Genomic DNA, 12,968 nt, shown 5'->3' on the forward strand with positions numbered 1-12,968 from the left:
TGCAACACTGTACTTCACTCGGCATATTTGCATGAACAAGTGGTCTATATTTAGTTTAAAGAGAGACTGTTTATTGAATGTAATATGAGGCTCAAACTTTACAGATGAAGACTACAGTCCATGGCTAGAAGTTGTAACTGTCTTTTATCTCTGAGCACATTTGGCATCTCTGCTGTACACAGAATATTTGAAGAAAATCACAGGGCTCCAATTCCATGGGACACTTTGCAGTGAGGTGAACTACAGCTGCACTCTGCAATTTTTCACAAGATTTTTGCTGGAAAACTGCTCTAGAGTATAAGGTAGCATAAAACATCACACTCATCTATTAGCTTTGGAAATCAGAAGGCACAGCCACAACAAATGAAAATTGGAATATGTGCATGCATTCTGGGCCTTCAGAGGAATGAGCACTGACTACTGGGAACCAAGTTAGGTTCAGGAGAGATCTGATAGAAATTTGTCCTCTTGGGAGGAGGGAAAGGACACATATATTGAGGAAACTTGCATTTTATTCAGAGAAAATCTTATTTTTATCCTTCATCTCTCTTTACTCACAGTGCCATGTACATTCATTCCCCCTGCTCTGTGAGATTATGTGCTGAAGAGAAATTGGCACAAGGAGTCACTTCCCCAGCTCTTTTCTCCCTTATGTTGAAAGGCTGGACTTGGTTGGAGCAGTTTGTACACTTGGTATCTGTATGAGCTTTATCTGCTGGAGAAATTTTCTCCTTTGCTGGTTACAGAGAGGGCTTGCAGCTGAGACAAAGCTGGGATTTTATCCTCTTTTTTTTTTTTTTTTTTTTTTTTTTTTTTTTACTTTACAGAAAGGAAAAACTGATTTGTATCCCAATGTATGAACCTTTTTTATTATTGCTCATATTTCAAATCCATTTTGTGGAGGTTCACACATTTCATATGAGGATAGATCCCCTGGGTTTTACAGTGTAAGTGATGGCACAACTAGCCAAAGTAGCAGTCACAGCAACATGGAAAGACAGAAAACAAACAGGCTCTAGAGGCTGCATTCATAAAACAAAATGAGGCAATAAACAAAATAAAAAAACAAAACATTCTCACAAGTTGGGTATTTCATTTCTGATGGCATCAGCTTCTACACAGCCAAAATATATAGAAAGATGTAATATTTTGCTTCATAAGGTTTTTCAGATAATAAATATAACCACTGCTATCCTCTCTGGAATTGTTTGCTTTATTTCAGGGGTCTGGGAAAAAATGTGTCCTTTCTGGAAAATGTTTAAAACAGGCAATTTATTCTTGTAGAGAAACTAGCAATAATCGCTTTGTTTCTGAGTTTTTCAGGGCACTCTAGTGACCAGTGAATTTTGCTTCTAATCAGTAACAAAGAATTCCCTCATGTGGGAGGAGAAAAGACCAGAGGCCAGAGATGAAAGGTGTTCTACTGCATGGGTTTGACACGGACCTTTGACATGGACCTCTCTGTCCAAGCACAGAGTCTAAAATTAGATGCCCATTTTCAACTGCTCATTTTCGTAGATGACAATCTCTGGTTATAGGTGCAACGCTTCTCAAATTCTAAACTGCTCAAAACATCAGTTAAACAATATCCCATTTTTGGGATATCTCTCAGTCTGACAAGATTGGAGGCAGACATTTGCAATGAGCTCACAGTATTCTGCCATGGTTTAGGGGTTTTTTCACTTGTAGTCAGGCCACAGAAAAATAATCTCCTTAGAGATATTGCTGCACATGTAATGAAAAAATGTATCTTTTCTGTGAATTTATATTGTACCCACCTGGAGTACTGCATCCAGCTCGGGAGAGCTCGGGGTGTTAAGTCTGAGAGGCAGAACTATTGATCACATTTCTGGAATTGGAAGGATTTAAAACAGGTCAGTACTCAGATAAAATACAGATTGTCATACTCTGGAAGGTTGAATATTTATATATATATAAAGATCATCTACAGCAATGTCTGGTTAATTGGAGAGGAACTATTTGACTGTAAATGTTTTATAAAGGACAATCTGCCAAATATTTACTTAATCTGTTTAGCTTCTAGTTTAGACTGGAAAAGCCATCATCTCTTCCTGGGGAAAATTGTTTTGTTTGCCATTAAAAAGAAAAAAATAAAATAAAAATTTCTCATAGGTCACTGAATTTCATAATTGCTGACCTGAGAGTTAGTTCAGATGTCATCTATGATTGAAACACCTTCTCTCCATTCCGATTAAGGGAAATATCTTCTGATTGAATTTACTATTGGCTGGTGTCAGGCAGTTATTATTATAAGAAGTGTATCACTATCTAGGATGCCTGCTTGCACCTCTTTCACAACCACAAGCAATCCAGACTTGAATTTCAGCAGATCAAGCCATAGAAGGTAGCCAGGATATTTTTCTCTCCAGATATCACTGAACAGGTAATTAGTGGAGTGACATTTATGTATTCCCTATTTAACCCATAAACAGATTATGGTGTACAGGCAAGTTAACATGGCATTCTAATAGGAGAAAGAGTGCAATGGAAGATGTCAACACTATTCCAATGTGTCTTTATCTTGCAGCCTCTCTGACATAATTAAAATTTGTTGGACTATTTATAGGTAATATTAAGTCTGGATGAACACAAGTCTATTAATTAGGTTTTCCCAACAGATAAATTGTCCTCAGTGGTTTGTGCTATGTCAGCATCACAGCATTGTTCCCAGCACAGGCTGTAGGATGCAAACATGCAACCACTACCCTTATCCAAAACAATTAGTTCACACACCAAAGAGTAATGAAGGAATTGTGAAGTGTTTCCCCCTTAGCTGTAACCAGTAATATCAAGAAAGATCAAGGGAAGGCTTTTCCCCAGATATCACACTCCATTTCCACTTCATTTCCCCTTACTTGGTTTGATTGATGCTCCAAGCTAAAGAAAAGAGCCTTATTTCTTTTCTGAGCAGATTTTCTTTCTCAAGTGTAAACAGGCAGAGATGTGTAGGCTGGAAGACAACAAGCTAAATTCAAATTAAGGATATCAGAACCGAGTACACCCCGGAGACCTGTGGGAATGAGAAAAGCATCAACATCTCTGAGGCTGGCCACCCACACTGCGGCTGTGAATAAAGTCCAGAGAGATGGGCTATGTGTGACAACCCTATAAATAGCACGTTGCAAGTATAAACAGCATATTGTGTGCTCTCTCTTGGTCAGGATTTGGACCACAGCAGTGCTCAAGCCCAGTCCTAACCCTGTGCTGCCCTGCAAGCAGGGTCAGAGGGGAATGCCTTTGAGCAGAGCACAAAAAAGGAGGGCACTGCGTGGTCACCAAGTACTGACACTTCTCTTTGGCCTGGGAATTGCAGGCATCCAAGTCCATGCATGCCATACATTTGCACAGGGCATCATGTAAAACATAGACATTTGAGATTTTGAGGAGACACATCCCTTCCTCCATGATGCTCAGTCCTTTTACCCTTTCCATTCTCCCCATCCTACTGGAAGAAAGTGAGTATCTGTGTGTGGTTAATTGTCATCTGAAGTTAAACCACAACAATCCTGCTGCTCAAAGGCTTTGGGGTAACAACAGATTTGGTTGGGATGTGCTCAGTCAAATGTAAAGTTTTGTGCTCTGTAGAGGCTTTTTTTTGCTGCTTGTCAAAGTTTTTTTTGCTCCTCACTCCAGCAAAAGGGAAGTTGAGGGTGCACAAGAGCTGGGAGGAGACACAGCCAGGACAGCTGACCCCAACTGACCAAAGGGATGTTCCATACAGCATGGCATAAACTGCAACATAAAAAACTGAGAGACGAGGAAGGAAGGGACAACATTGAGAGTGATGGTGTTTGTCTTCCCAGTTCACCATTATGTCTGATGGAGCCCAGATTTTATGGAGATGGCTGAGCCTGCCCATGGGAAGGGGTGAATGAATTCCTTCTTTGGCTTTGCTTGCATGTACAGCTTTTGATCCACCTATTAAACTGTCTGTATCTCAAACCTAGAGATTTTTCACTTTTACCCTTCTGATTCTCTCTCCCATCACCCCAGGGAGCGAGTGAATGGCTGTGTGGAGCATGGTTGCCAGCTGGGGTTAAACCACAATGCTATTTTTGTCAAATAGTCTATTCCATGCTCACAAATTATGGCTGGAGGAACCAGCAACCCTGCTGCTAGCCCAGTGATCAGTGCACACCTCCAGGGACTGCAAATTCAGGTTCACAGTTCCCTCCAGCTGAGATGATTCTGCCCTATGCTCCTCACAGCCCTCTCCTTATTCCACACAGCCCTCTTGCCTCTCCTGCTTACATCCAGCTCAGGGCTGGTGGCTGCTCAGAGGAGGAACAGACAGGGCTGAATCTGTGTCTCATATGGAACCCATGGCACAAGGCTTGTTTAGACAACAGTGCAGGACACAAATACCTCTCAAGAAAAGTAATTCTGCCTCATTGACAGCACCAAGTGTAGCTGCAAGAGTAACCACTAAATAATAGAGAATGTAATATTAATATCAGTTAACTAGGAGAAAAAATTAGCATACAGGAATTCAATTTAGCTTATGTCCTACTCAGTGACTGAAGGACAAGAAAAGGGTAAATGTGCATTAGATCATAACAATGATGATAGTTTTTCCTAATAAAATGCATTACTGTCATCAGAACCACTTGATATATTTACAACCAAGTCTCCATCGTCCCTTTGCATCTGCTGTGACTTAATTATGATGGTAGCACCAGCCTGTTAATATTGTTTGGAGCTGGTTTAATTTGCCTTCCATAATTTAGGCAAATTACAGGAGCTGAGAAGGGCTGAATGAGTAACCTTATTAAAATAGAGACTTTCTCCAGGATGCAGGCCACATGAAGGTTAAAAGAAAAAGATTACAGCAAAACCAAAAGAAAGCTAAATATTTCAGGCTGAAGCTTTCCCTTTTACATGGTTTCTCTCATAACAAAAAGTTAATTTACTTGATACCATGCTATAATCAATATTTTTATTTTTTTTCTATTTCTTTTTTCAGTCTTCAGGTCAGTACTTTGTTGACAGCATAATATATGAACCTTTCTCAATGGCCATTATTTGTATTTACAGTATTGTAGATAATTCTTTCACAAAGGAAAATAATAAAAGAATCATGTTTCTGAAAATTACAATGCCCACATTATAGCTTTTCCTCCTCCTGAAAAAAAAGAAAAAAAGAAATGGTATTTGTGGAAGATTTCAAGTTTTTTCTTCTGTCTCTATCAAGGGTGTAAATACAAAGTAATCTCATTAAAATGTATGAATTTACCCTGGTATAAAATTAATATAGGAGGAGATTTGTTCCCATGCTTTTTTGTATGGATTCTGAAGTATCAAAACTGCCTCTGCTATACCAGGAGCTGCATTCATGTAATTCAGGAAAGGATGGGGTCTAGTGCACTCTGATTATCCCTGTATCAATTTTCAGTGGCAGCACTAGTCTATACTATTGAATAAGTTATTATGCTTTGATTGATTTTTCTTTCTTCAGGCATGAATTTTCTATTTGAGGTAATTCCTGTGAAAGAAAGAAAACTGATGCCACAAAACAGGAACCCCAATTTTTGAACACAATGAGTTTTTTGGAATAATTCCCGTGAAAGATAAATTGGTAGTAATGTGTTGTTCTATACTTGAGACCTAATAAAGACATGGAGATTTTTCTCCTGGAGGGTTGGATTTTTGTTCCAATTGCTTTGATTTTTCTCTGCACTCCTTACAGCTGAGATAGAATATGGCTGCTCTCAGGAGAACTGACTCAAAACGCATTGAAGACGGTGACACTGACCTCCACAAGTTTTGAGTTAGACCAAGCTGAAGTTTGCTTGGCTTTTAAGATTTGGTTCCTTTTTTCCTAGATTTCAGCATGAGGAAGACAGATGTGTTTAAACCTGCCTGGATGTATGTTTAATTTGAGGCAGGTAATGGAATATGGGCATTCTAACCAATTACCAACACCAAAACCTTTTAAAACTGCATGTTTTAGTTAGTGTTTGATAGTCCCTCAATGTTATCCCAGAATTCCTCAGAACTATTCAGAACTTTCTCTCTACCTCTGTCTTATCTCTGATTTTACTAGATGTGGGCAGTATTTAACCCTACCACCTGTATGGAAAATTGATTTATTAGCTTAGCAAAATGAAAGTTTGGAAGATATAAGGCAGCTTACACGCAAGCAGTCAATTATAATGGAGGGAATGGAGATAGAAGGCCATGTTGTCTTGAGAATAAATGAATCAAAGCAGAAAGGAAGGACATGGCTGCCTTGAACTTGGTCCTGATGACAGCTGCTCTCTCTATTGCTATCACTGTCGAGGAATTCAAACTACAGAGGCTATTAGTTCTGGGGGACTTTGTTGCAAGCACATGGTAGTAGAAAAAAAACCAAAACAGCATAAAAGGTAATAAAACTAATCTGTGAACATCTAGAAGGGAGTGAAGCAGCAGCTACATTGGCATGTCATATCAGAGCAACCTATTCCTGCATGTGACTGGCCAAGATGCCAGGACTGGGAAAGAAGCAGCAGGTACCATTTATCCAGCATTTACAAGCAGTTTTTTGGATGCCATCTTGCACAACATCATCAAAAATAGAAGAGACGTGCTGGTTTTATATTTGAGTTTTGGGGAGGAGAGGATGAGCCTAGCCACGGAAGTGATGTTCTAAGAGAAGCTGCTAACATCTTCCTCCATGCCTGGCAAAACCAATTGCTGGCTGGCTCTGAGAGCAGGCATGCTGATAAGCCAATTAGAGAGTTAAACAGACCTCTGTGAGAGTCACATTTTAAAACGAACAAATCTGAGAATTTTTTCTTTTTTTTCAGGCCAGAGTACAGGTAATAAGCCAGCCCAGCTCCCCACACAGCTGGGCCAGGCTGGGTCAAGTGGGCTCTGCTGCAGGGCCGGGTCCATTCCTGGGGAGCCCTCTGGGGCCCCATCCCAGCAGGACCGGGCCCATTCCCAGGGAGCCACTGGGTCCTGTCCTGGCAGGGCCGGGCCCATTCCCAGGGAGCCACTGGGTCCTGTCCTGGCAGGGCCGGGCCCATTCCCGGGAAGCCCTTTGGGTCCCGTCCCGGCAGGGCCTGGCCCTTTCTGGGGAGCCACTGGGCCCCACCCTGGCAGGACCAGGCCTATTCCCGGGGAGCCCTCTGGGCCCCATCCCAGCAGGGCCAGGCCCATTCCCATGGGAGCCCTCTGGGCCTCCATCCTGGCAGGTCCAGACCCATTCCTTGGGAGTCCTCTGGGCCCCATCCCAGCAGGGCCGGGCCCATTCCTGGGGAGCCGCTGGGTACCGTCCCAAGAGGGTCGGGCCCTGCTCTGCTGCAGCAGTGGCTGAGCTGGGTTCCCCTCCCAGCACATCCAGACTGACCCATGGCTCAAGTGGAATGCTGCCACTGCTGAGTTTTACCAAAAATCACCTGGCAGGGGAGGGGGAGCCATCAGCCTGTTGGTGCTGCCACTGTGCTCTAGCCTGGCTGCTGAGATCCTGGCCTCTCCCCCAGCACGGCCACTAAAGAAATCTCCACCATAAACAGCTCCGGCCGTGACCTGGCAGGGATCATCACATGACTATCTGCAGGCCTCGGGCGAGATATTCACTCTTTTAGTGCACAGATGAGACTTGCAGACCTTCAATCCTCTCTCAAGTGAGAGAAAAGGACACAGTGAAGACACCAAGGTCAGTAAAGGAGTCAGGTCCCAGATGGGAGGAGAATGAAAAGATATCTTAAGGTGAAAATTTCTTTTAAGTCATGGTGATGGACTATGATACACTGAATATCCCCAAAAATCATGGAAAAAGCATGGAGGGATGAAACATTCAACCTGTAGACATCAGCAAAGGCATCCATAATGAACATGCAGATGTTGAAGTAGCTGTGATCCCATGAGAAGTTTGAACAGACAGAGAGAAGAGATAACAACCCTTTGCCTCTAGGGAAGAAGAACTCAGTTCCCAGAGATATCTCAGAGAACCTTTGCTTTTGAACAGTTCATCCTTAAAATAGCACCCCATAGATTTGACATGGCCCATGAACGCAGCTGCGGGAAGGCTGTAAGAGATGGGAGGGACTTCACAATTGCAGATTTCCAAGGCGGTTGCTATTCATGGAAATTAAAAACCGTGAAAGAACTGTTTTCTTGTGGAGAAATCTCCATTGCATGACAGGTGAGACTCCTCTCCCTAAGTGAACTGAAGAAAGAATAGTCTAGTCTATCAAAAACACAGTGTTATTAGGAAGTTAATTATTACACATAAAGGTGTTACTAGATAAATAAGAATATACCATTATGGTGCCTTTCATGCAACCAGTATAAAAATCCTTGACACTGTAAGACTAGAATAGACTACATAGGTTTATTTTGCTAATTCTGACCTTGTGTCATGCTACTTTTATCAATTTTTATATTGTGGAAATAAGACAATAAGTTCCCTTTAGTTTGATTTTTCAAGTCCTTATTCTATTTCATAAGGTATTTCACCATGAGATTTTAAAGTCAATCTATTTTGGGAGGGTTGCACATACTCATAATGGACACATGTAATTTACTTGATACCAGAGACAAAGACAAATACGCTGTGTTTATTCAGAAATAAGACCTTTTTTTAATGATTCATTGCCTGTCCTGAATAAATAATCTTGCATATATAATTTGTTTCTAGATGGATGAGCTGTTGCACCAATATTAAAGATAGTTAAGAATACCCTCCACAGTATAAATCACCCAGTTGCTGTGAGGGATGTCACCTTGTATGACAAAATGGGAGCTTAGGAAATTAGAAAGGAGATTAATGTCATGTTCTGATGCTCTTGAATAGAAGTTATATATAGTTTGAATCTCTACTGCTTGATCATTCCATAGCTGAGGTAAATTGGTTTATAGAACATCTAGATGCACGTAAGGAAAGATTAGATGCAGCAAACATTTAAATTAATCTGTCTTCTAAGTGTGTCCAGAATCAATCCCAGGATGTAGATTTTAGTGTTTTGAGCTTAATTCCTCGCTAATGAGCAGCTGTTTATCACTTAATGGAGTTCTTCTGGAAGGCAAGTGTCTGCCATCTCATCTGATCACAGCAAGTGACCTTCCACTTTGAAGATAACTCGAGCTTATTTGATTAAAATTCAAAATTATCTCCTAATAGGGATCACTGATAAGCACTTACATTCTCTGGAAAGGGAGATCCCAATGTGGCAGCCAGTGACTCCATTCAGTGTATGGCTGCAGTGGATGCATTGTGAGGATTTGAACATACTCTTCTCTGAGCTGGCCAGAATCCCTTGACCCAGTTTTTGCTGTCACCTGGGCTCTGGAGGCTCAGAGTGTGAGTTCATTGCTCTGGGGTAGACACCATCATGTAAGCATGGTCATTTTCTGGGCACATTGTAAAACTTCTGGGAAGGCATCTATGGCTCCTTTGCTGAAGTTCTAAAGCCAAGGAGGGCCAAGAAACCTGACTGATATTAAAGGCTAAAAGTTAAAATTGTGTGTCAAATGACATCATCCTCTAAGCTCTGCCTTTGTAATCACAGTTTGGTGCTTAAATACATCTGAGCTGCTTTCCAGCACAACATACTGTGTTATCTGCCAGATGCTGCCCTTGGGAGACAGAACAATCTCTAGCATAAGGGAGAGAGTTCATTTTCCATAACAGTTTTGAATTTCAGTCCTTAGATAGATTTAAATTAAAGTAAATTCATCAAATTTCCATAAAGAACATATGGAGTCAAAAGCTTGCAAATTCTCTTCCTGAATTTCTTTGTGATGAACTGGACTGCTCTGCTGAGTAAGTCCAATTGTGACAGGACGTGGTTCAATGTGGCAGCCAAAGCCTAGAAGGCTGTTTTAACTTAAGGATTATTTTAGAATTAGGAAACTGCAGCCTTATCAGATCTGCTTGAATCTGTAGTTTAAAATAAATTGGGTCATTAGAATGTGTAGTGTGGTTAATGCTAATGAGCTGGTTGGTTTAATTATATAAGAAAAACAGCTCTAAACATTGGAGGGTAGGGTTTTGTGTTGTTTGGAGGTTTTTGGTTTTGTTTTTGTTTTTTTATTTGCTATTTAATTATTATCACTGATGATGCTAATGTTCTCTGTGCTAAATTCTTTGTCACAGTACATTTACTAGTTAGCATGTCTAGTGATACAAAGTGTTGAGGAGAAAAAAACTAAAACCACACTGAAAAACTGTGACTGATGCTGATTTTCTGATACATATTCTCTCACCTCTCTTCCTTGTCAGATGGAAAGTAATACACAAAGGCTTTCCAAGCTCAGAAAAGCAAGAAAATCATAGAGATATGAATTAACACCCTAGTATATTTTTAAATTGAGAGAATGTCAAACGTCAGCTAGGAGGGTCAAGAGTATTTACAACAGCAAGCCTAAATTCTTCACTGTTCACCTTTTTTTTACTGCATACCCTGTGTATTGAGGGTCCTTTGGGTTATAACTTACTGCCATAAGACTACCAGAAAAATAAATTACTAGAAATTATGAACATATCGAACAACTTTAATAATGGGTTAGCTGATGCCTAGAAGACACTTTTACCAACCATCTGGTATCTCTCTGATGAGGTTCATCAATAAGAACAATTTTCCTAGACCCTGGTAAACGTTGTAAAGCAAACACAGGCCCGTGGAGTATCAGATATGGATAAACTAGATCAGTCATAGAGAGTCACCTACTGCACTTAATAAATCAAGCCCAGTGAGAAAATGCACGGAAGCATCGAGGATAAGCCACAATTTGGGAGTGGACCGAGAAAAGATAACTCACCATGAACCCTTCTGAATCAAAATCATCCAGTGAACCATTTAAAGATGAGTAGTGAATGTGAGCAGAGGTGATCTCACCTTGAAATGAGTTACCAGCACTTAAGAGCTTCATCTGACACTGGTGTTCACTGCAGAACTTAAACTATTTAACCTAATTGATACTTAAGTTTTCCTCTAGAAAATATATGAATCTATTAAAATGTGCTTACAATAGCAATCACCTAAAATATTTCAGCAAAACCTACTCTGGTTTGCAGTCTGTTCTCCAGTGAGGGTGAACTGTGTCTTGCAGTTCCTACCCTAAGAGATGTGGGCTAGTGCATGGCACTGAGCCCACAGAGCCTTGGATGTGGTCACAGTCAGTCTTGATACAGACAATGATACCTGAGATTCCCCAAAAACCCCAAAATTTGACAAATTTGCAAGAAGCTCAGCCTCAGCCACCTCTTTATCCATAGAATTATGGAATTGTGGAATCATAGAATCACAGAATGGTTTGGGTTGAAAGGGACCTTAAAGATCATCATATTCCAACCCTCAGCCATGGGCAGGGACATCTTCCACTAAACCAGGTTGTTCAAAGCTCCATCCAACCTGGCCTTGAACGCTTCCAAGTATGGGGTGGCCAAAAATTCTCTGGGCAACCTGTTCCAGTGCCTCACCACCTCTCACAATAATTTCTTCCTAATATTTAATCTAAACCCATCCTCTTTCAGTCTGAAGGTTTCCCCCTTGTCCTGTCACTCCAAGCTCTTGCAAAAAGTCCTTCTTCATCTTTCCTGTAGACTCCTTCAGGTACTGGAAGGCTGCAATTATGTGACCCCAGGGATTTCTCTTCTTCAGGCTGAACAGACCCAATCCTCTCAGCCTTTTCTCATAGGAGAGAAAAGTTCCAATTTTCTAATCATCTTGGTGGCCTCTTGACTTGTTCCAACAGGTTGAGGTCCTTCCTGTGCTGGGACCCCAGAGCTGGATGCAGCACTGCTCGTGGGATCTCACCAGAGCAGAGCAGAGGGGAAGAATCCCCTCCTCCACCTGCTGCCCACAAGGCTTTGGATGTAGCCCAGGACACTTTTGGGTTCTTGGGTTGCAAGTGCCCATTGCTAGTCATGTTCAGTCTCTCTTCCACTATTACTGTATCATCTCTAAATGTAGCATCATAAAGCTGTTAAGGTCTGCAGATTTCACATGCTAAAAATATGAAGGATAAGAGTATGTGCCAAGTAGAATATGTACGGTTATATTTATAACCGTACGTGTTGGCCACATCCCTTAAGGTTTTATCCCAGAAGGGCATTAGGTGAATATGAAATATCGCAAGAGCACAGAGTTAAGTGTTGACCCTGTTCATATTTATTAGACCATATGCTTTGCTTCCAGGGGGGTATGAACCTTTCACACTCCAGAGCTGAGAGCAGCAATCCCATCTGTTAATGCAGCTCCACAACTACCATCATACAGACAGACAAATACTGTCTATGTTTGATATGGACTTGCTACTGAATTCCAACAAAACCTCTAGGACCTTGCCCATTTAACAACTGAAGCATCAGTGAGAGTCTCATTGTATTCCAGATCATATGCTTTGATTCAGAATAACTTTTATATTTATCTGAAATGTGTTTTAAAGTATTCCAACTCTTAAGTTGATCATGATACATAACAGAATAGATGCAAAATTTTATGTGGTTTTTGGTTTTAATACTTTTGGACTAAAGAGTGAGGGTTAGGAACTGATCCCTAAAGGAACTATGTGTTTTGAAGAATGTTTTCTATGCATCACATTTGCTGCAGGCAGGACAGATGTATGCACATTTTCCCTGAAATAGGATGTACAGTGATATATTTCTTCATTTCAGTCAAATTTAGATGTCTAGCCTGCCATTATAGATGATTAGATAGCTATATTTACTGCTTTGAAATTATCCTTAATAACATCATTGCTCTCAACCTGCTTCTTAATCTCCAGAAGGGAAATTGATATTGCAGGTAATTATTTTCAGCAGTTCTGAATACAATAAAACTGCACACACTGGAATCACATGTATGTCTGTTCATAAAAACACACCCCTACACTGGTACAGAACAAAAGACATTTCTTAAAAATGTAAATCCCTTCTGATTTATCCATATATCATAAATAATATGTATGTCTGCAACTGATGGCGTATGGAATACTATCTTACTTTTCTCAGCAAT

Source organism: Catharus ustulatus, chromosome 1, assembly GCF_009819885.2.
Source record: "Catharus ustulatus isolate bCatUst1 chromosome 1, bCatUst1.pri.v2, whole genome shotgun sequence".
Lineage (NCBI taxonomy): Eukaryota > Metazoa > Chordata > Aves > Passeriformes > Turdidae > Catharus > Catharus ustulatus.